Genomic DNA, 20,790 nt, shown 5'->3' on the forward strand with positions numbered 1-20,790 from the left:
TAGGTGAGAGGTCAGAAGCCTGAAGAAAAAATATCGAAAGCTGAAAGGTTTTCCTCAGTCAAATGATAAGTATTTGAAAAGGCATTTATAAAGCAGAAGATATTACAGAAACAGGTATTTCTTTTCAAGATGACTCTTATGCAGATGGATCCCAAAGACCTTTTCTTTGGCTCCAGCTAATTAGTCCTGATGTTGTTCACTTTTCTTGGAAATCAGAGCAGAGAAATACTCTGGTTCCAGTCTCTGGCTCTGGACAATGGCCTCATTGGGGAACAGTAGTCATGTTCTTGAGTCAACGTAGACACATTCTCTGTTAGGAGCAGGGTGTTGTACTGCTCACATGGCATGACTTTGGTGAGTTTCATAATCATTTCTTGATTCCTTATGTATCAAGCATTATAGAATATCAACAAGCATGACATGAAAGGTTGAGGATATGGCATGACATGAAAGGTTGAGGATATGAAACTTATTTATTAATCAACTACTGTATAGCAGTCCATGCTAAAGGAGATCAGTCCTGGGTGTTCATTGGAAGGACTAATGTTGAAGCTGCAACTCCAATACTTTGGCCACCTAATGAGAAAAGTTGACTCATTTGAAAAGACCCTGATGCTGGGAAAGATTGAGGGCAGGAGGAGAAGGGGACGACAGAGGATGAGATGGTTGGATGGTATCACCGACTCAATGGACATGAGTTTAGGTGAACTCCGGGAGTTGATGATGGACAGGGAGGCCTGGAGTGCTGTGGTTCATGGGGTCACAAAGAGTTGGACACGACTGAGCAACTGAACTGAACTGAAGTGTGTAGCAGGTAAGCTATTTAATCCTCACTCATCCAATCATACAGATATTTCAAATTCCCATTTAATGGATGAGGAAAATGTAGTTTATAGAAGTGAAGTCACACAAGTAGTGTTCAAGACAAGATTCAAAGTTGAGTAGGATGGAAAGAACCATTGGATTCTATTACCATCAGATATAATAGCTGGAATAAAAAGCGTACCCAGTTCATTCTCTGACAGTATGGAATGTAACGGCTATCTTTATTTGAAAGGCAAACAACAAACAAGCCAATTCATGCTATTCACTCTAGTATCAATAAGGAAGATACCCTCTGTAAGCCCGGCCTTAGGAGAAACCAGAGGAGAACAAATCAGAAAAGTTACCAAAGCTGAACCTAATCCCTGTTTTGGGAAAACAAACAGAGGTCTGCATGTGAATAGAGACAGAAACTTGGACACCAGCAATAGGACAGGGATTGCAGAAATCCGTTCCAGTCATCCTTTGAGCTATCCCTTGAGACAAACAGATGGCATCTCCAGAGGCCTCAGTTTTCCATGCAGGGCATCTGGAAGGGAAACCCAACGGGTCATATCAGATTTTCCCTAAATTGTTTCATTTAGTAATTAGCCATTATCTTATGAAGCAAGAACGGATTGGTTGAGATAGGATGGGAAAAAGTAGAATGGATCAGAGCACCTCCCTGAGACTGGGTCTAATAGAAAGTTCTGACATAGAACCACAACAGTTCAGTGAAAGCAGTTCCAATGTGGAAGGCAGTCCCTGGGCAGCAAGAAGTTTCCCCTTGAACTGTGGGGTATAAAGCTCAAGGAGGGAGTTCTGAGAGGGGAGATGGAAGTTCCATTCACTAGAGCTCATCTGAGGAGAAGGCAATGGCAACCCGCTCCAGTACTCTTGTCTGGAAAATCCCATGGATGGAGGAGTCTGGTAGGCTTTGGTCCATGGGGTCGCTAAGAGTCAGACATGACGGAGCGACTTCACTTTCACTTTTCACTTTCATGCACTGGAGAAGGAAATGGCAACCCACTCCAGTGTTCTTGCCTGGGGAATCCCAGGGACGGGGGAGCCTGGTGGCTGTCTGTGGGGTTGCACAGAGTCGGACATCACTGAAGCGACTTAGCAGCAGCAGAGCTCATCTGAAGGGGCAGCAGGGATGATGAGCAGCTGGAGAAGCATGTTTTATTTCTGTTTCTTTGACCAAGTGGGATTTCAGTTCCACGATCCGGGACTGAACTCTGCCCCGGCATCACTGCCAAGTCCTAACCACTGGACTAACAGGGAATTCCCATCATTCCATAAATGTTTAATGAACACTGGGCTAGGTTAGTTGTCAATTTCTACAAAATTAAAAGATGCCTGTTCCTTGGAAAGAAAGATGTGACACACCTAGACAGTGTATTAAAAAGCAGAGACAGCACTTTGCCAACCAAAGTCCATATAGTTGAAGCTATGGTTTTTCCAGTAGTCGTGTATGAATGTGAGAGTTGGACCATAAAGAAGGCTGAGTGCTGAAGAATTGATGCTTTTGAACTGTGGTGTTGGAGAAGACTCTTGAGAGTCCCTTGGACAGCAAGGAGATCAAATCAGTTAATCCTAAAGGAAATCAACCCTGAGTATTCATTGGAAGGACGGTTGCTGAAGCTGAAGCTCCAGTATTTTGCCCATCTGATGCAAAGAACTGACTCATTGGAAAAGACTCTGATGCTGGGAAATATTGAATGCAAGAGAAGGAGACATTAGAGGATGAGATGGTTGCATAGCATCACCGACTCAATGGACATGAGTTTGAGCAAACTCTGAGGGATGGTGAAGACAGGGAAGCCTGGCATGCTACAGTCCATGGGGTCTCAAAGAGTCAGACATGACTTAGCAACTGAACAACAACTCTCCTTTGGGATGAAAAATGGTGGATGCTTTAAATAACAAAACACACATAAGAGTAAAAAGCATTTTTTTTTTCTGGTTGCACAGCTTGAAGCATATTAGTTCCCTGGCCAGGGATTGATCGAACCCAGCCCTGGCATCACTGCCAAGTCCTAACCACTGGACCACCAGGAAACTGCCTGGAGAAGCATCTTTTGAAGGGCTCCCATCTATGCTTTCAGTGGAGTTTTGGTGATGACAGGGTGTGTGTATGAGCGGGGGCTAAAATTTTCTTGTAAAGACTATTTTGTCTGAGTCTTTACTTTCCCTTCCATTACCTCCACAGTGGGTATGTTGTTGTTGTTGTTGTTCAGTTGCTAAGTTGTGTCCGACTCTTTGTGACCCCATGGACTGCAGCACACCAGGTTTCCCTGTCATTCACCATTTCCTGGAGTTTGCTCAAACTCATGTCCGTTGAGTCAATGATGCCATCCAATCATCTCGTCCTCTGTCATCCCCTTCTCCTCTTGCTTTCAATCTTTCCCAGCATCAGGGTCTTTTCCAGTGAGTTGGCTCTTCACATCAGGTGGCCAAAATATTGGGGCTTCAGATTCAGCATCAGTCCTTTCAGTGAATATTCAGGGTGGATTTCCTTCAGGATTGACTGGCTTGATCTCCTTGCTGTCCAAGTGACTCTCAAAAGTCTTCTCCAGCACCGCAATTCAAAAGCATTAATTGTTCAACATTCAGCTTTCCTTATGGTCCAAGTGGGTATGCTGGGGAACTTATACTGGAAGAGGCTTTTGAGAGCTGCACTTTGTAGGAATATTCTTGGCAAGTTCTGACATAGACATGGCCTCAACTGATGATTCTCCAAGGAATCTGGGTGTTTCATCTGTCCCAGGTGACTTAACAGAGACCATGGTATGAAGGAGCAATGCATATGCATGTGTGGGAGGGGCCTGGGAAACATTTGGGAGTGGTTTTCCTCTGACCCCTCCTTGTCTTCCCTGTTTTCTTGTCTCCCTGCTAATTGCTCAGTTGCCCCTGTCTGGTGGTAGCATCCTTTGTGGTTTCGTTTTCTTTCACCCTTTCTTGAGCCCTAAATGACTGAACACACTACCACAGTCATTTTCAACACACCCACTCTGCTGCCTGTCCTGTCTGCCCTGGGTTTATTCCCAAGGGGACTGATAAATGGGGCTTGTTACAGCTCCCAATTCAGAACAGGGGACAGTCAGCCCCTGAGACAAAAGTTGAGCTGACAGTGGCTGATTTTGTACAGTTTGGAGAACAGGAGAGAGCAGGGCAGCTGTCTCTGGTACAAGGCCCCGAAAGGAACAAACGAGAAGAGGCCACTGCCCAGTCTGTGGGGAGAGGAAAGGTGAGCACAGTGAAGCTGATTTTCTAGCCAACCCATGACCTACAGGGCTGCCTGTAATCAGCTTCCATGTCCACTCCTTCTTAGAGAACGTAGAAAGCGACGTATAGATATGAGCTGACCATACATGTCACTCTCAATTATGTTTTGAGCATTTCTTTATTTAACAAATACGCCTGGCATTGACTACATTCCAGGCCCTATCTTGAGGGCTTTGCAAATATTAATACATTATGACCATAGGAAATAGCTACCAAGATTATCTTATTATTTTACAGATTAGGAAATTGAAACACAGGTTACTTAGTTTGCCCAAGGTCACACCCTTAGTAAGTTCAGTAAGTAAGATACACACTTCCACATACACCCTAGATTTGTGGGCCTTGCTATACTAAGCTGTTTGCTAGCATGTTACTAAGGAAATGAACGAAACGCCTAGCGCTATATAATACCATGTAAGAATAACAATTGTTTTTATTGTTGTTATTAGCTAGTGGTTTATACCTATAATACTTGTAAATCTGTAAAGAAACAGTTCCTGCTCTGAAAGTGTCAGTTCAAATCCTGATTCTGCTACTTGTTATCTGTGAGGTATTGACCACGTTCCTTAATCTCTCTATGCTTCCAATTCTTAATATTTAACATGGGGATTATAATAGTCTTTAGCTCATTGGTTTGTTGCGACTAGTAAATAGGGTGATGTTTGTACAGCACTTAACAAAATGCCGGGCACAATGTAAGTGTTCAGTAAATATTGTTGTTCACATTGCTACCTGTTGCCATTGAATTAAATTGCTTTTAATCCTTTGGAGCTTCTTTTCATTTTGCCAATTGGTCGCTTAATTTCAGGGAGTTCCTGGTACTGCTGCACTGAATTTATTTATGAAAAAGTTAGTATGTTTCAAGCTTCCATGTGAGTTATTCCATTTAATTGGAGGTTGATGAGACAGGTATAATCTCCATGTTAAGAGTATGGAAAATGAGGCCAGAGAGAAGGACTAGGTCAAATATACATAGATTCAACCAGTCCTGATCGGTTTTTTTTTTTTTTACAACTTTGTAGTCTTCTTTGAACCATGTCTGCACTTGCACAAAAGCACACACACACAAACACACACTCCCTTTGCCTTGGGCTCCCTGATCCTGTGTCACCTAACCCAAATTCTTAAATCCCTTGCTATCTACATTAGTGAAGACTCATTTTCTCCACATGATTCTTTTTTTTATGTATTTGTTCTTATTTTTGTCTATGCTGGGTCTTCGTTGCTGCACAGGGGCTTTCTCTAGTTGCAGCGAGCAGGGACTACTCTTTGGTGGGGTACACGGGCTTCTCACTGCAGAGGCTTCTCTTGCTGCAGAGCACGGGCTCTAGAGTGTGGGCTTCAGTGGTTGCAACAGAAGGGTTCAGTAGTTGTGGCTTAGTTGCTCCACGGCATGTGGGGTCTTCCTGGAACAGGGATCAAACCTGTGTCTCCTGCATTAGCAGGCAGATTCTTACCCACTGGACCACCAAGGAATTCCTCCACATGATTCTTAGGTCTATGAACAAGTAAGCTTCTGCAGACTGCTTCTTCCTCTCCTGTTTACTCCTCTACTTCCTTAAACTTTTCACTTGTATATGGGCTTCCCAGGTGGCATAGTGATAGAGAATCTGTCTCCCAATGCAGGAGACTCAGACAGGCGGGTTCAGTCCCTGAGTCTGGAAGATCGCCTGGAGGAGGAAATGGCAACCCACTTCAGTATTCCTGAAAAATTTCATGGACAGAGGAGCCTGGTGGGCTACAGTCCAGGGGGTCTCAAATAGTCAGACATGACTGAGCCACTGAACACACATGCACACCACAGCTATACAGTTGCTGTCTGGAGAGGAGGCATCATAAGGATTCCACCATATAACAAGTCTAATTTAATTGCCCTCTGCCCTCTGTCTAGCTCTTAACCTCTCATGCTGTCCCTTTTCTCCACTTTCTGACCAGGACCTTACCCCAAATACAAATCTCCTTCTACCCTTAGCCTAAAGTAATTATTGTTTCTTTAGATCTGGCTTTGTGTTTGCTGACTTGGTAAACAAATTCTCGTAGGGCTCTGAGGTGACAACAATTTTGGGTTTGTATGTTGCCTCCTTCATATTAATCAGAACTTCTTAGAAGCAAAACCCTAACCTGAAATATTGAAGCTTATGATGAGATTTCAGGCACTGGTATGCAGACCATTTTGTTTGTTTGTTAGAACAGCAAGGAGAGTTAAGAAAGCCTTCCTCAGTGATCAGTGCAAAGAAATAGAGGAAAACAATAGAATGGGAAAGACTAGAGATCTCTTCAAGAAAATTAGAGATACCAAGGGAACATTTCATGCAAAGATGGGCTCGATAAAGGACAGAAATGGTATGGACCTAACAGAAGCAGAAGATATTAAGAAGAGGTGGCAAGAATACACAGAAGAACTGTACAAAAAAACAACTTCATGACCCAGATAATCACGATGGTGTGATCACTCACCTAGAGCCAGACATCCTGGAATGTGAAATCAAGTGGGCCTTAGAAAGCATCACTACGAACAAAACTAGTGGAAGTGATGGTATTCCAGTTGAGCTCTTTCAAATCCTGAAAGATGATGCTGTGAAAATGCTGCACTCAATATGCCAGCAGATTTGGAAAACTCAGCAGTGGCCACAGGACTGGAAAAGGCCAGTTTTCATTCCAATCCCTAAGAAAGGGAATGTCAAAGAATGCTCAAAGTACCACACAATTGCACTCATCTCACACACTAGTAAACTAATGCTCAAAATTCTCCAAGCCAGGATTCAACCATACGTGAACTGTGGACTTTCAGATTGTCAAGCTGGTTTTAGAAAAGGCAGAGGAACCAGAGATCAAATTGCCAACATCTGCTGGATCATCAAAAAAGCAAGAGAGTTCCAGAAAAACATCTCTTTCTGCTTTATTGATTGTGCCAAGGCCTTTGACTGTGTGGATCACAATAAACTGGAAAATTCTGAAAAAGATGGGAATACCAGACCACTTGACTTGCCTCTTGAGAAGCCTATATGCAGGTCAGGAAGCAACAGTTAGAACTGGACATGGAACCACAAACTGGTTTCAAATAGGAAAAGGAGTATGTCAAAGTTGTATATTGTCACCATGCTTATTTAACTTCTATGCAGAGTACATCATGAGAAACTCTGGGCTGGAGGAAGCACAAGCTGAAATCAAGAGTGCCGGGAGAAATATCAATAACCTCAGATATGCAGATGACACTACCCTTATGGCAGAAAGTGAAGAGGAACTAAAAAGCCTCTTGATGAAAGTAAAAGAGGAGAGAGAAAAAGTTGGCTTAAAGCTCAACATTCAGACAACAAATAAGATCATGGCATCTGGTCCCATCACTTCATGGCAAATAGATGGAGAAACGGTGGAAAGAGTGACAGACTATTTATATGGGCTCCAGAATCACTGCAGATGGTGACTGCAACCATGAAACAAAAAGATGCTTACTTCTTAGGAGGAAAGTTATGCCCAACCTAGACAGCATATTAAAAAGCAGACATTACTTTGCCAACAAAGGTCCATCTACTCAAGGCCATGGTTTTTCTAGTGGTCATGTATGGATTTGAGAGTTGGACTATAAAGAAGGCTGAGCACCAAAGAATTGATGCTTTTGAACTGTGGTGTTGGAGAAGACTCTTGAGAGTCCCTTGGCCAGCAACAAGATCCAACCAGTCCATCCTAAAGGAGATCAGTCTTTAATGTTCATTGGAAGGACTGATGTTGAAGCTGAAACTCCAATACTTTGGCCATCTGATGCCAAGAGCTGATTCATTTGAAAAGACCCTGATGCTGGGAAAGATTGAAGGCAGGAGGAGAAGGGGACAACAGAGGATGAGATGATTGGATGGCATCACTGACTCAATGGACATGAGTTTGAGTGGACTCCGGGAGTTAGCGATGAAAGTGGGGGGCCTGGTGTGCTACAGTCCACAGGGTTGCAAAGAGTTGGACATGACTGAACAACTGATCTGAACTTGTTTGTTTAGTCACAAAGTCGTGTCGACTCTGTGACCCCATGGACTATAGCTTGCCATGCTCCTCTGTCCACAGGATTTCCCAGGCAAGAATACTGGACTGGGTTGCCATTTCCTTCTCCAGTGCAGATCATGATGGCTCTAAAATTCCACTATCCAGAATGCTCATTCTTTTGCCCCTCCTCCCGTAAGACCAACCCTGAATTCTTATATAAAGACATAAGCTCTTTTGCTGAAAATCCTGAAGAGGCAGTGAAATGTGGTGGTTCAGATTAAGGCTCAGGAAGGCAGAAATGCATCACACTCTCATTTATGTTTTCCAACCCATCCCATCCTGGTATGTGTGAACACACACACACACACACACACACACAGAGGAACACACACAGTGTTCTCTTACCTTCCTGCTTCATCAGACTTGACCCAGCTGTTAGCAAAGGGGACTTCTTAGCACACGGGAAGGAAAATTTCCTGGTGAAGCTTCCTGGCAATGAAAAACGTTTGATTATAGCTACACAAGCCTATGACTTGTTTGCCGCTGAGGGGACATCTGATAAGACATAGTTGTGCTTTAAAGTTTCTTCTAACCCTAAGTTTCTGTGAATTTTACTGCCTCCCACCTTCCTTCAGCAACTGGCCCTCCTGGGTGATGTGGCAATGGAATGTGGGATGTAGATGCTACCAGCTATCACTCCTTCCCTTCAGCACTTCTGTGAGGAAGTCCAGGATGAAAAGCCACCTCAGCAGTGTGTGCATCCATGCCTGCTAAGTCACTTCAGTCATGTGACTCTTTGTGACCCTGTGGACTGTAGCCCACCAGGCTCTCCTGTCCATGGGATTCTCCAGACAAGAATACTGGAGTGGGTTGCCATGTTCTCCTCCAAGGGATCTTCTTGATCCAGAAACTGAAACTGTGTCTTGAGTCTGTTATGTCTCCTGCACTGGCAGGCAGGTACTTCACTACTAGTGCCACCTGGGAAGCCCCTTGGAGTAGCAAGGAGTATTCTTTGCATATGCAAAAGTTGATTTGAAAAGATATCTCCATGATATGATGACTGTCATTTTTCTGGGTGACAGGTGGAAAGGTACACCCAGGACTCAGTACTGACCTTTCTGTTTGATGGAATCGATGAAAATCATGCATTCTCCTGGAACCGTAACTTAATATTTGTTTCGTTAAGACTGGGAGAGGTGGCACATATGGGAGAGGGAGGAATATCAACCATAAACAGCAGGGAGTGATCTGTCCAGAAGTCAGGGAAGAGAAATATCTACATCTGTACAGTGGACAGGAAAACTGCCCCCGAAGACATAAGAAACATTCAATTATACATCAGACCCTTGTCAGAAGACATTTGGGTCTTTGCTTTCTGCACCATGCAACAAAATCTTTCCTCTACCCATGTATGCCAGGAGCCAGCATGAGGAACTCCGCCCATGGCAAAGGTCATGAGGAAGGAGGCTTGGCATACGCAAAGGCATGATCAAGCCTCAGGAAACCCCCTGTTCCTGAGCATCTACCCCCAAAACCAGTCTATCTACTTTACTGTTTCATGTTTTCACCTACACCTCTGACTTTATGGGGGCTATTCCCCACCGGTTCTCTCGGAGAAGGAGTAAACGTGCAGCTCCAAGTCAATAAAAATTCCTGGGCGTGACAAGAGTGTTTCAACTTACGAACTCCTCTGAAGATTAACTAGCCCGCCTGTATAGGTTCATCCAGCCACATGTGATTGTTTATAGCCTCCCAACCTGAGAGGCACGAGATGTTTTAAACTTACTAAAGGCAAATTATTTGGGGAAGTTAGAAATTATTAGTATAGTGGGTTGGTTAGGAATTATACTGGTGAAGGGTTTTTCATTTGTTGTGCCAATAATTGCTGCTAATTCCCTGCCCTGGGTGGCACAAGGGTTTCACAGGTCAAACCTCTCTGCTGGCAAACTAGCTTGTGTGACAGGATTATCCATACTCCTGCCACTACGCACATGATTGTTTACTACCTCTTAACCATAAACAGCACAGAGAGTTTGGAGTATTTTGAAAGTCTTAATTAGCATAGGGCTTTTCTCATTGTTGAGTCAATGATTGCCGCCAGGCCTCCATATCCTTAGGCACCTGGGAATATATTAATCAATGTATTTGGGATATAGAAAAGGAAATACAGTAGTTTTTGATGTTAGCAATACTAGACCTTTTGAGTTAATTAATTTTCTCTTTTGTTATAGATCACTGTACTTTGTTATAAATCACTGCGTCCTTGCTATGTAAAAATGTAACTTTATCACTATCTTAAGACTAAATAGATCTTAAGGGGAACATTGATGAAAGGATTTTCATTTGTTGGGCTGATGTTTGCTGCTAAATCTCCATATTCCCTGTCCTTATAATGAATATAACTAACATATAGGAGAAATAAGTATTAATCTTTAAGCATATAGGAGAAATAAGTATTAACCTTTAAGATTAACCATGTTAACCTTGGGTTAAATAAATTCCTTTCTTGATTGTAACTCACTACACCCTCACCCTATAGGAATGCAACTTTATTTGGAGGGTGGTGCCTGGTTTAAGAAAAAACACCCTTGGAGAAAATAAGTTTTTTGGTTATCGGAAAGAAAGGGTCGTAAAATGTCAGCAGGTCTCATGGCTAGAAGATGATGTAAAATCCCTAAGATCTTTTTTTTATGTAAAGCACCTGATTTTGATAAAGGTCAGGACTGCTGACCCCCGCATGACTGACTCTGTATTCATCCCTATGTGTAACAAAAGGTATATAAGCAAACCAAAAAATAAAGAAATCGGATCAGTTTCCAGAAAGACTGATTCCCCCATGTCGTTCTTTCTTGCTCCCCGTTTTTCTGGCTGAATTCCCATCTGGAGCGTGGGTGCTCGCCATGTCTACTTACTTGTCTCGGCTTTCAAGCCCACGCGAGAAGGAGCCTAAGGAGGGGCACCTTCCAATATTCAAGTGGCGCCGGTGGCCCAACATAGATGGTGCAAATTCTTTGTCTTGGAATTTTATTGGTATCCCACATAAACCGAGTTATTCAGCCTCTTTCTCTCTCCTACTATTTTCTGGTCGAATTCCCATCTGGTGCATGGGTACCCACCAAGCCTGCTAATTTTGCCTGGGCTTCTAAGATCGGACCGGGGGGGGGGGGGGCCTCAGTGCCTCATCTCCTTCGGGAGAACGGGAAGACGCCTGCGGCCTACATAGGTGGTGATTGATATTCCATGTAAACCAAGTTATTCAGCCTCTTTTTCTCTGCTAATTTTCTAATCCCTCTCTATCTGTAATTAAATAAGTTATTTCCAAGGACGCCGACTCCGTCCCCACCTTTGAATCACCCTGGATCCACCAGGGCTGGACCCTGGCACATGTATGTGCATGCTAAATTACTTCAGTCATGTCTGACTCTGCGACCCCATGGACTGTAGCCCACCAGGTTCCTCTGTCCATGGGATTCTCCATGCAAGAATACTGGAGTGGGTTGCCATGCCCTCCTCCAGGGGATCTTCCCAACCCAGGAATCAAACCTGCATCTCTTACATCTCCTGCATTAGCAGGCAGGTTCTGCTGCATGGGAAGCCCATGCATGGGACACAGGACAATAGAACCTGTGTCCACAAACAGGATATAAAGCCAGATACAGGGCTCCAAAGAAGAAGCAATGAGAAATAGTAACAGAAAGAACTAACTTGGCAGATTGCAGAGATGAGAATTTTAGGTCTAGCCTACTTTTAACCTGCTGTTTAACCTTGGGCTAGTCTCAATCCTTTCTTTCTTCATCTGAAGAATTATAATATGATTTCTATTTTGTAAAGATCTAGTGAGAGCTAGATGAGTGTCAGATGAGTCTCACAGAAGCAGAGCCTGAGATGAGGATACTGTGCTTGTGATTTATTAAGAACTAAGCCCAGCGAGACCAGTAAGGCAGTGGGGGTGCAAGAGAAGGATGGGAGAAAACTAAGCAAGGCAGAGCCCAGTCTTGGCTCAGCTGCAGGGAGCTCTGGAAAGTAAATTATACCAGAGAGTTGATGCAACCTGAAGGGAGTTGGGCTTTCCTGTTCCAGCCAGTCTTTTGTCAAGGGCCTTGGGTTAGAGGATGGCAGCAAAGTAAACTCCTAGGCATTTCCTGTTCTCTGTGTCTGAAGGGTGGCCTCAGGTTTGGTAAAGGCAGTTAGAAACCAAAGGGCAGTGAGGCTGGGAGAGAAATTCATAGGAAAAGTAGAAGGAATAAGAGGACTCCTGGGCAAAAAAAAAAAAAAGACAGTATCTGCTAAATTGGGAAAATACTTCATTGGTCAGGGATTCATCAGGGATTACCCAAAGAATAAGGATCTGCTCTCAACCAAGAATGGAATACCAGCTCATTCTCCCTGACCTCTAGAGAGAATCTGATGTTCAATTATGTGCAAGTGATCTAATACTGAAAGCCAGGACCAGCAAAGGAACATTTAGAGGATGTTGTGTAAGGGAAACACCATTCCTCTCCTCCATTAGATACTTTGTACTCAGTCCTTACAGAGGACAGAGAACAGAAATAGATTATATTCGGTTAGGCCCTATTAGAATCACTTTCACTGTGTAGTTGGTTAATGCTCATAAATCCCACCAACCAAAGACCTCCAGGAACAAACTAGTCATTGCTGAGCTCGTTGCAGCAAAAAAGAACATGTACCAGAGGAACTGCGGGATGTCTTGGAAAGGGGGCTGGCCAGGGACCTCTGAATAAATTTGGGTTTACTCCAAGTGATTTCCAAGAGAAATCAGGGAAGAAAGGGTCATTCTGGATTGAACATTTTCAACAGCAGGGACGATTTACCATTTTGGCATCTCAACGGTTTTCATATAGGACAAAAAGAACTCTAGAAATAATCCTTGAAAATATAGTTTTCATATAGGATAAACGAGGCTGGAATTGTCACTTGGCAAAGAACAGCAGTCACTCGTGTTAGTCAGAGAAAAGGATGTTTAGTCACTTTTTGTGATTACCCAGTGGTTTTATCTTATCTTGTTCCAAATACAATCATGGGGTGACCTCGTCCCAGCTCTGTTTATAGGAGTTGAGACCTGGCTGCCAGCAGGTCCGTTTCTCACTTTCTCTGCTTGTCAGCAGGATGTATTTCATTTTCTCAACGGCACACCCTTTTTCTTTTCCTCACAAAATTTAAAAGAAACAACCCTACTAAGTCTGCTCCTGCAGCAGCAGTACAAATTGTAAGGAGCATACCAGCCCTTGTACCACCTGGGATATGCCACAAAATCCCCATGGGAATTTCATTCAGAATTGAACGCCAAGAAAAATGATTCTGCTTGAGACGTGATAGTCTTTCTTCATCATGATAGTAAGCTCTAGGCGATCATTCATCATACTTTTTTTTTCTTCTAGCTTTTTGGACGCTCAGAGCCAAATTTGAAACTCCTGTAGACATTGACCTTTAGGTCTAGCACATTTGCATTCACTTTTCTCCCGAATCTGCACTTTCTATTTTCATTTTTACTAGTTTTTCCCCTGATATTGTTAGTTTCTTCAGATAAAGGTGGGGAAGAAATGAAGTCCCACTTTGAGCCATGTTGCACAGCTTGAGGCTAACACAAAATTAGATCTTGTATCAGTTCCCAGTCATCTTATGGGTGTAAGCAGTCTCTTACAATTTAAGAGGAGAGCACCTTTTTCTTTTTCAATTTCCTTCCTCCCCATAACACAGTATGCAGAAATGGTAGATAGATGCTACCTGGAAACTCTTTGTCTTTGACGGGATTCTCGCAGTCAGACAGTAGAGGTCACCATGGAGCTGTGTTTGATGGAGCTCACAGACTTGGAAACAGCCCAGTGGGTCTGAAATGATAGGAGACTTAATCATTCGATTCAGATATGTATTCTTTGTGCTCTGGTCCTTCAACAGACAGAATTTTGCCATGGTTGTCTTCAGTGTCACTTTGGTAATATAATTGTTTAGAGGAGAAAAGGTGGCTTTTATATATTGTTTACCAAAAAGAATTCCATTTTAAGCACTAAGGAACTCTGAAAAAAAAAATGGTTACAAAATGTGTTTACTTAAATATTGTGAAATGAGGATGGAAATTCGCAGTTCAGAGTATTTGTCATCTGCTCATGACTAGCAGATGGCTGCCTCCTCCTCCTCCTCCTTTGCAAGCCGAGTGACTCACATCTTACAGGGTGTGCAAATTGAAATTTCGAAACTCTCCACAGAGTAGAGGTGGCAGTGCCATAACTCGATGCAGGAGAAGTGTGCCAGCCAGATGACTTTGCCAGCCAGCATGCTGCCAAAGACTTCACAAAATGTCTCTCTTATTGGAAAGAAAAGCGTTTGCCTGTCTCTCCGCACATGTTCAATGCACCATTTCTGAAAGGATACAAGGTATGCTTCAGGCTGTGGGTGAGCCTGTCTGTTGTGCAAGGGAGCGGGTAGTCTACCATCCCAGAGTGGGGTAGTAATTGCTCCTACCAAGGTGAATCATACAAGATGGACTCACTTGTTTTGGCTTGTCAGCTCTAGGATGGTGGCAAGTCTGCCTCCAGCCATCGACAGAACAAAGTCTGAGCGATTATCACATGCTCCAATAAATGGAAGGTTAAATACAGTTTAGAAAGATACAAGTCATCTAAGTTCAAAGTTTTTTTTCCCCCTTTTGTTTAATTAAGAGGAACTCTGGGTCTGCTATGCTTAACCAAAAAATGAAGGCTGTATTTTAGGTAATTATATTTGTTTTAAAAAATGGAGTCCTGCCAACTAGATGGACTAACAGCAAAACTGACTTTCAGTTACAGATCCCACTTCCCTTCATGTAGTAACTAGTTACCGAAGAGCCCCCACCCAGCCCCCTTGCAATGAACTGCAGATGTGAATACTCCAGTATTCATATCTTTGTGTAGCCCCTTCCATTCGAAGTCAAAGAGAGCCTTGTAGCTCCCACTTGTGTCTGCTAGAATACTGGCTCTAGGAGAAGACAACTGTCACATAAGAAGTCTGACTACCCTGAGATTGCTTTAGTTTGAGGAAGCTCAAGCTGTCACCTGAAGAACCTGTGTAGAGAGAGGAAAATGCCTGGTAAGCCCCTCGCTATTTCAGGCTTCTCAGCTGATAAGCCAGGCATGTGACTAAAGAAGCCATGCTGGACATCCAGTTGAGGGGAGCCTTCAGATGACTGACTGCAACCACCTGGGAGAACCCAACATCACCTAAATGAGCTCAGTCAACCTACAGGGCCATGAGAGATAATAATACATTTTTTAAAGCTACTCTGTTTTGGTGTTGTTTGTTAAACAGCAATAGATATTACCCAAACACTTTATATTGAGAGAGTTAAATATGAAATTCTTAGCAATTGCACTGACCTAACTCCCTTCTTTTTTTCTCAGACAAGAGAGTGTTTATGAGGAAGCCTCATAATCTCTATTAAAAAAAAATTTTTTTTTTTAAAATTGACGTATAGTTCTTTTACCATGTTTTGTTAGTTTCAGGTGTATGTGATTCAGTTACATAGGTTGTTGCAAGCACTTTTGATAAGGTCTGATCCTCCAATATTTTCTAAGGGAACTTAGACACTAGTGGTGTGATGAACATACAAGTGAAGACAGAAACAGAATGCCCTTAGGGCTATGTCACTTGGGGACATATTCTATTGAGCTAAGAAGTAGGAGAAAACTTGCAAGTCACTCAATACAACAGTAGAGTTGTCATTCCTGGGGCCCCCATTCTTTGTTCATTATTGAGTACCAAGAAAAGTTATGACCAACCTAGATAGCATATTAAAAAGCAGAGACATTACTTGGTCAACAAAGGTCTGTCTAGTCAAGGCTATGGTTTTTCCAGTAGTCATGTATGGATGTGAGATTTGGACTAGAAAGAAAGCTGAGTGCTGAAGAATTGATGTTTTTGAACTGTGGGGTTGGAGAAGACTCTTGAGTGTCCCTTGGACTGCAAGGAGATCCAACCAGTCCATTCTGAAGGAGATCAGTCCTGGGTGTTCTTTGGAAGGAATGATGCTAAAGCTGAAACTCCAGTACTTTGGCCACCTCATGTGAAGAGTTGACTCTGATGCTGGGAGGGATTGGGGGCAGGAGGAGAAGGGGACGACAGAGGATGAGATGGCTGGATGTCATCACTGACTCGATGGACGTGAGTCTGAGTGAACTCCGGGAGTTGGTGATGGACAGGGAGGCCTGGCATGCTGCGATTCATGGGGTCGCAAAGAGTCGGACACGACTGAGTGGCTGAACTGGACTGAGACACCTAAAACGTGTAAATAACTGGAGATGGATGAAGATGTCATGACACGTTATTTAGAATAATGAAGAGGTGATGTTATCAAAGGAGATTAAAGGCTCTAAATTAGAGCCTAGCTGAACAATGGTTGAGGAATGGCAACATACGAGGATGTCAGTGCCAAAGAGAAAAGCCTATCTTAGTCATTTGTAGCTCTGGGTTAGAGCCAGTGAGGGAGGAGAAGAGGGACAGTGAGCAATGGAGTCGAGAGAGAAACAGGCTCAGGATTTAAAGTAGGACTTTTAGGTGAAAGTCTTTTAGGTTAAAGTCTTTCCAGTCAACTACAACCAATGAAATTTAAGCAGAAAAATTTTAGCATAGCAGGAAAAAAAGTGCCAGCATGCCTGTCAGGAGATATTTGTTCAGCTACTCACAGACAGTATAGACTCGGCAAGTCTCTTGTCCTCTCTGGGTCTCAGGAAGGCATGTTGTAACTTATAAGAGACTCTACAGAGGCAAAGTATTATATCAATTATAATAAAGTGAGAAGTAGTACTTTATGATGCAATCTAAGTTCTTTTTCATCTATAAAAAACTTATGGTTCTATACTATAGAAACAGGAGACAGTTTTAGAATTTAAAAACTAGGTAATTAGGCTTATAGACTGAAGATATGGATAAAAAGCTTTGGTTGAGATTTTGTGTAATGCTTAAAGGAAAGCCAGTATGTGGCAGATGCTAATAAAAATATTTGTGGATTGACTGAATGAGCTATTCCTTGGACATCAAGGATAAAAATGGCTGAAAAAGCAGACACACCAAATATAAGTCTGTCTTTATCTCTTATTTTATGAATTTTTCTCACTTGGTTCTATTGCTTGGCAACACTGATATAAAAATTTCTAAGGAATATTTAGTGTTGCTTATCTATTCTCAAGATGAATAGGGAAGCAGGTATTTTTCCCAACTAATGCTAACTCAGTAATTTATAATTATTTTTTTCTTTACATTTTTGTTAAGGAAAATCACAAACACATAGAGTAAACAGAATAGCCATCACCCAGATTCAGCAATTATCAACATTCTACAATTCTAGTTTTATTTATACCTCCATCATTTCTTACTCTCACTGGATTATATGTGGTTATTTGGGGCTTCCCAGGTGGCACTAGTAGTAAAAGAACCCTCCTGCCAATTCAGGAGACCCAAGAGACCTGGCTTCAATCCCTGGGTCTGGAAGATCCCCTGGAGGAAGAAATGGCAACCCACTCCAGTGTTCTTGCCTGGAAAATTCCATGGATATGAGCCTTGTAGGCTACAGTCCATAGGGTCACAAAGAGTCAGACATGACTGAGCACACAGTCCCATCCATTTTTCAAATAGATTTCCCTCCATCTAATAAAACAAAATTTAGCATTCCATTTATCTTAGCCTAGTGTACTCATTTATGGGTGTTTTAATTTCCCATATTTATAGTATATTGCTGAGTTGCAAAGAACTTCCCTAGGGTGCCATTTCTTCTGACTCTGGATTAAGTAAAATTGCTCCCTTTTTAGAAAAGCTCTCTGTGGATGAGTCCCCTTGCATTGTAAAGAGGATTTCAGAGCTGTCCTATTTAAAAAGGGATCCATATCATTCAGATGTCTTGGTTACACCATTAAAACTCACTATAGTTGGTTAAGCAGAAAACATATCTAACAGCTTTGAGAAGTCTCTTTAGACCCTTTGAGAGATTAGAGATCCAGGCTTGAAGATACATGGGCAACACTCAAACGTCACTTTAGAATGGGAATCCAGAAAGGGATCCATCATTGCTGCCACTGGGCACAGACCCCACAGATTTCCCCACTGATCATGGGCAATGAATGCTGAACTGCTGTCATTATTGTTCCTGAAAGCCATTGCCTCTGCCAACATCTTCAGAGAGTGGTCTTGACCCTGTCCGCTTCCTCATGTGTGTCTCTTTTAAACTGAAATCTCATTAAGTGCACTTCATTGGTTTGAGTGTATTCATTGGCTGAGGTGTTTATGCCCTAGTTTCCAGGAAGGCTGGAAGAGTGACTTTTGGAATTCTAGGTAGGGAAAACCAGATGCATGAGGTGGGTTGATCCCCAAATTTAGGTATTCAAAAGATCTGACTGGCCACAAGTTATGACATGTGTTTATTAAAGGAACTTTAAATTGAATGGTCTTTGAAGGAATTTCTAGACTGTATGAAAGGAATAATGCAGTTGATGGACCTACATGTTAGAAACAATTTGTTCATTTCTTCTTGGGACGGGGGAAATCATTATTCTTTTAACTTAGAAAAGCCATATGCACTATTTTCTCTAGCTTTAATGTCTTCTCTCTCCTGGATTCTCTCCAAAATCCTCAAATCTCTTTCATTTTAGAGGTCCCCAGTGTTCTTGCCTGGAGAATCCTGGGGACGGGGGAGCCTGGTGGGCTGCCGTCTCTGGGGTCGCACAGAGTCGGACACGACTGAAGCGACTTAGCAGCAGCAGCAGCAGCAGCAGCAGCAGTATTTCCTCCTGTTCTAAGCTTCCCCCACTCTACCACCTTAGAATTTTTCTACAATACTTTTTATTCTAAGCCATTCTCTGACACTATATTTTTTTTGCTCTGCAATTTTCTCTCATTTAAAAAAAGTTTTCTACAGCATATATACTTCCCTTTATAAGGAAGAATGTGTCTCAAGAGCTATAAAAAGACAATGTTAACTGATATACACTAACTCACTCCCCAGGAATTTCACAATTACAGGCATGTTGGGATACTTTTTCTAAGTGAATGTAGTAAGCCATCTATTTTCTACTGAAAAAAAGAAAGGAAAAAAGACAGATTAAGGAGGTAAGATATTTGCTCTTATAGACCTAGAAGATACTGTAAAACATCTATAATTCATATCAAACATCTTTCGTTTGACCTACATCTTCTATTACCTCCCTTTCTGTTACTTGCTGGGAGATCATACTCACTCTTTCAAATGGAATTTGGATAATAATTTTCCTTTCAAATGACAAAAGGGCTTTACATTAGGTAAAGAAATACTGAAATGTGTTTATTATACATTATCCAAAGTAAATATACCAAAGGTCACTTTAGAAAATGATTTTATGTGTAAAATAACTTATGCTAGCCTTCCCTGAGGGATATAAACTATAAAGCTGGCACAAAAACATTTCTCTCCAGTTAATTTTCTTCTCCGTGTTACTAAAATACCAAACTCAGCTACTTACATAATAACCACTAGTAGAGTCACTTTAAATGTTTGAAACATTCAAGTTGTCCCCTCTTCCTTTAAGAAATACAATTTAATAGGCAATTCAGTGAAAATATACTACCCAAATGTTTGATGGCTTGAACTGAAATCAGCCATCAGGCAAAGCCTGTTTTATGTTGTTTAGATTTTTTGAGGGGTCGGGTTGGATTCTTTTTTGTTTTGTTTTGCATCATAGAATGCAAATGAAACATTTAAGAGATAGAGGCCAAACTAAATGTCAAAGTGAAATATGAAATAAGGTTAACTTTATTCTGATTAATCAACTCCTGGACTTGACTAAAACACAGAGTTTCATGATAGAAAGGGTTTGATTATTTTGCAGTCTTTGTTACTAGTTTAAGGGAAAAAAGTATTAAAATATTATTTATTTCCTTCCATAAAAAAAGTTAAATGCTTACTCTGGAACAAACAAAAAAATAAGATTTACAACCTCCAAAAAACACTGGCAGAGGTATGAAAGAGAAAAAGCAATTTAAAATTTAAAATAAGCAGTTTGTATTAATTTTCTATTGCTGTAGAACAAATGACCAGAGATTTAGAAATTTAAAACAATAGGCATTTATTATCTTAAAGCTTCCACAAGTCAGGATCTTGGTCACCACTCATCTGGGCTCTCTGCTCAGGGTCTCACAAGGCCTACAGTCAAGGTGTCAGCCAGGCAGTATTGTCATCAGAGGCTTGACGGGGGAAGGATATCCTTCCAGGTTCCCTTAGGTTGTTGAAAGCAGTAATTTCCTTGACTGTAGAACTCATGGCAGCTTTCTTTTTCAAGGTCATTAAGAGAGTGGAGAGCTAGTCTGCTCAGAGGCTTTTGTATAAATTGGAAGGTAATCACAGGAGAGCTAGCTCATTATCTTTGCAATATTCTGTGGGTTAGAAGCAAGTCACCAGTTCTGCCTGCTACTCAAGGGGAGGAGATTATACAGAGTGAGAACATGGGGGCCATAAGAACAACATAATATGGGGTAGAATTCCATTTCTACCACATTAGAAGCACAGTTTAAACAAACACCAATGAACCCCAAGGCAGACAGTTTACCAGAGACTATGCCCTTTGATTAACATACTTGTTGGTATTTATAACTATAAGATTAACAACCACAAGATTCCCAGGTATTTCAAGGATTTAAAGGTAACCTGTTGAAAGACTCTTGACTATGCAAAACCTAGCAGAGTACATTGCCCTGCTGTGGCCTTGGCCA

The 20,790-nt window shown here is 42.0% G+C and overlaps 1 long non-coding RNA gene across 2 annotated transcripts in view; it reads left to right on the plus strand.

Moving 5' to 3' along the window:
* Nucleotides 1-14,162: 14,162 nt before the first annotated feature.
* Nucleotides 14,163-20,790, plus strand: part of LOC138930214 (uncharacterized) — a 59,363-nt gene continuing 52,735 nt past the window's right edge. Inside the window, exon 1 of one of the 2 annotated variants that reach the window (XR_011446123.1) lies at nt 14,163-14,457. This is a non-coding gene — a long non-coding RNA (uncharacterized lncRNA). The remainder of the gene's footprint in view (nt 14,458-20,790) is intronic. The other variant, XR_011446124.1, reaches the window with a different exon arrangement.

The sequence above is a fragment of the Ovis canadensis genome, chromosome X (assembly GCF_042477335.2).
Source record: "Ovis canadensis isolate MfBH-ARS-UI-01 breed Bighorn chromosome X, ARS-UI_OviCan_v2, whole genome shotgun sequence".
NCBI lineage: Eukaryota > Metazoa > Chordata > Mammalia > Artiodactyla > Bovidae > Ovis > Ovis canadensis.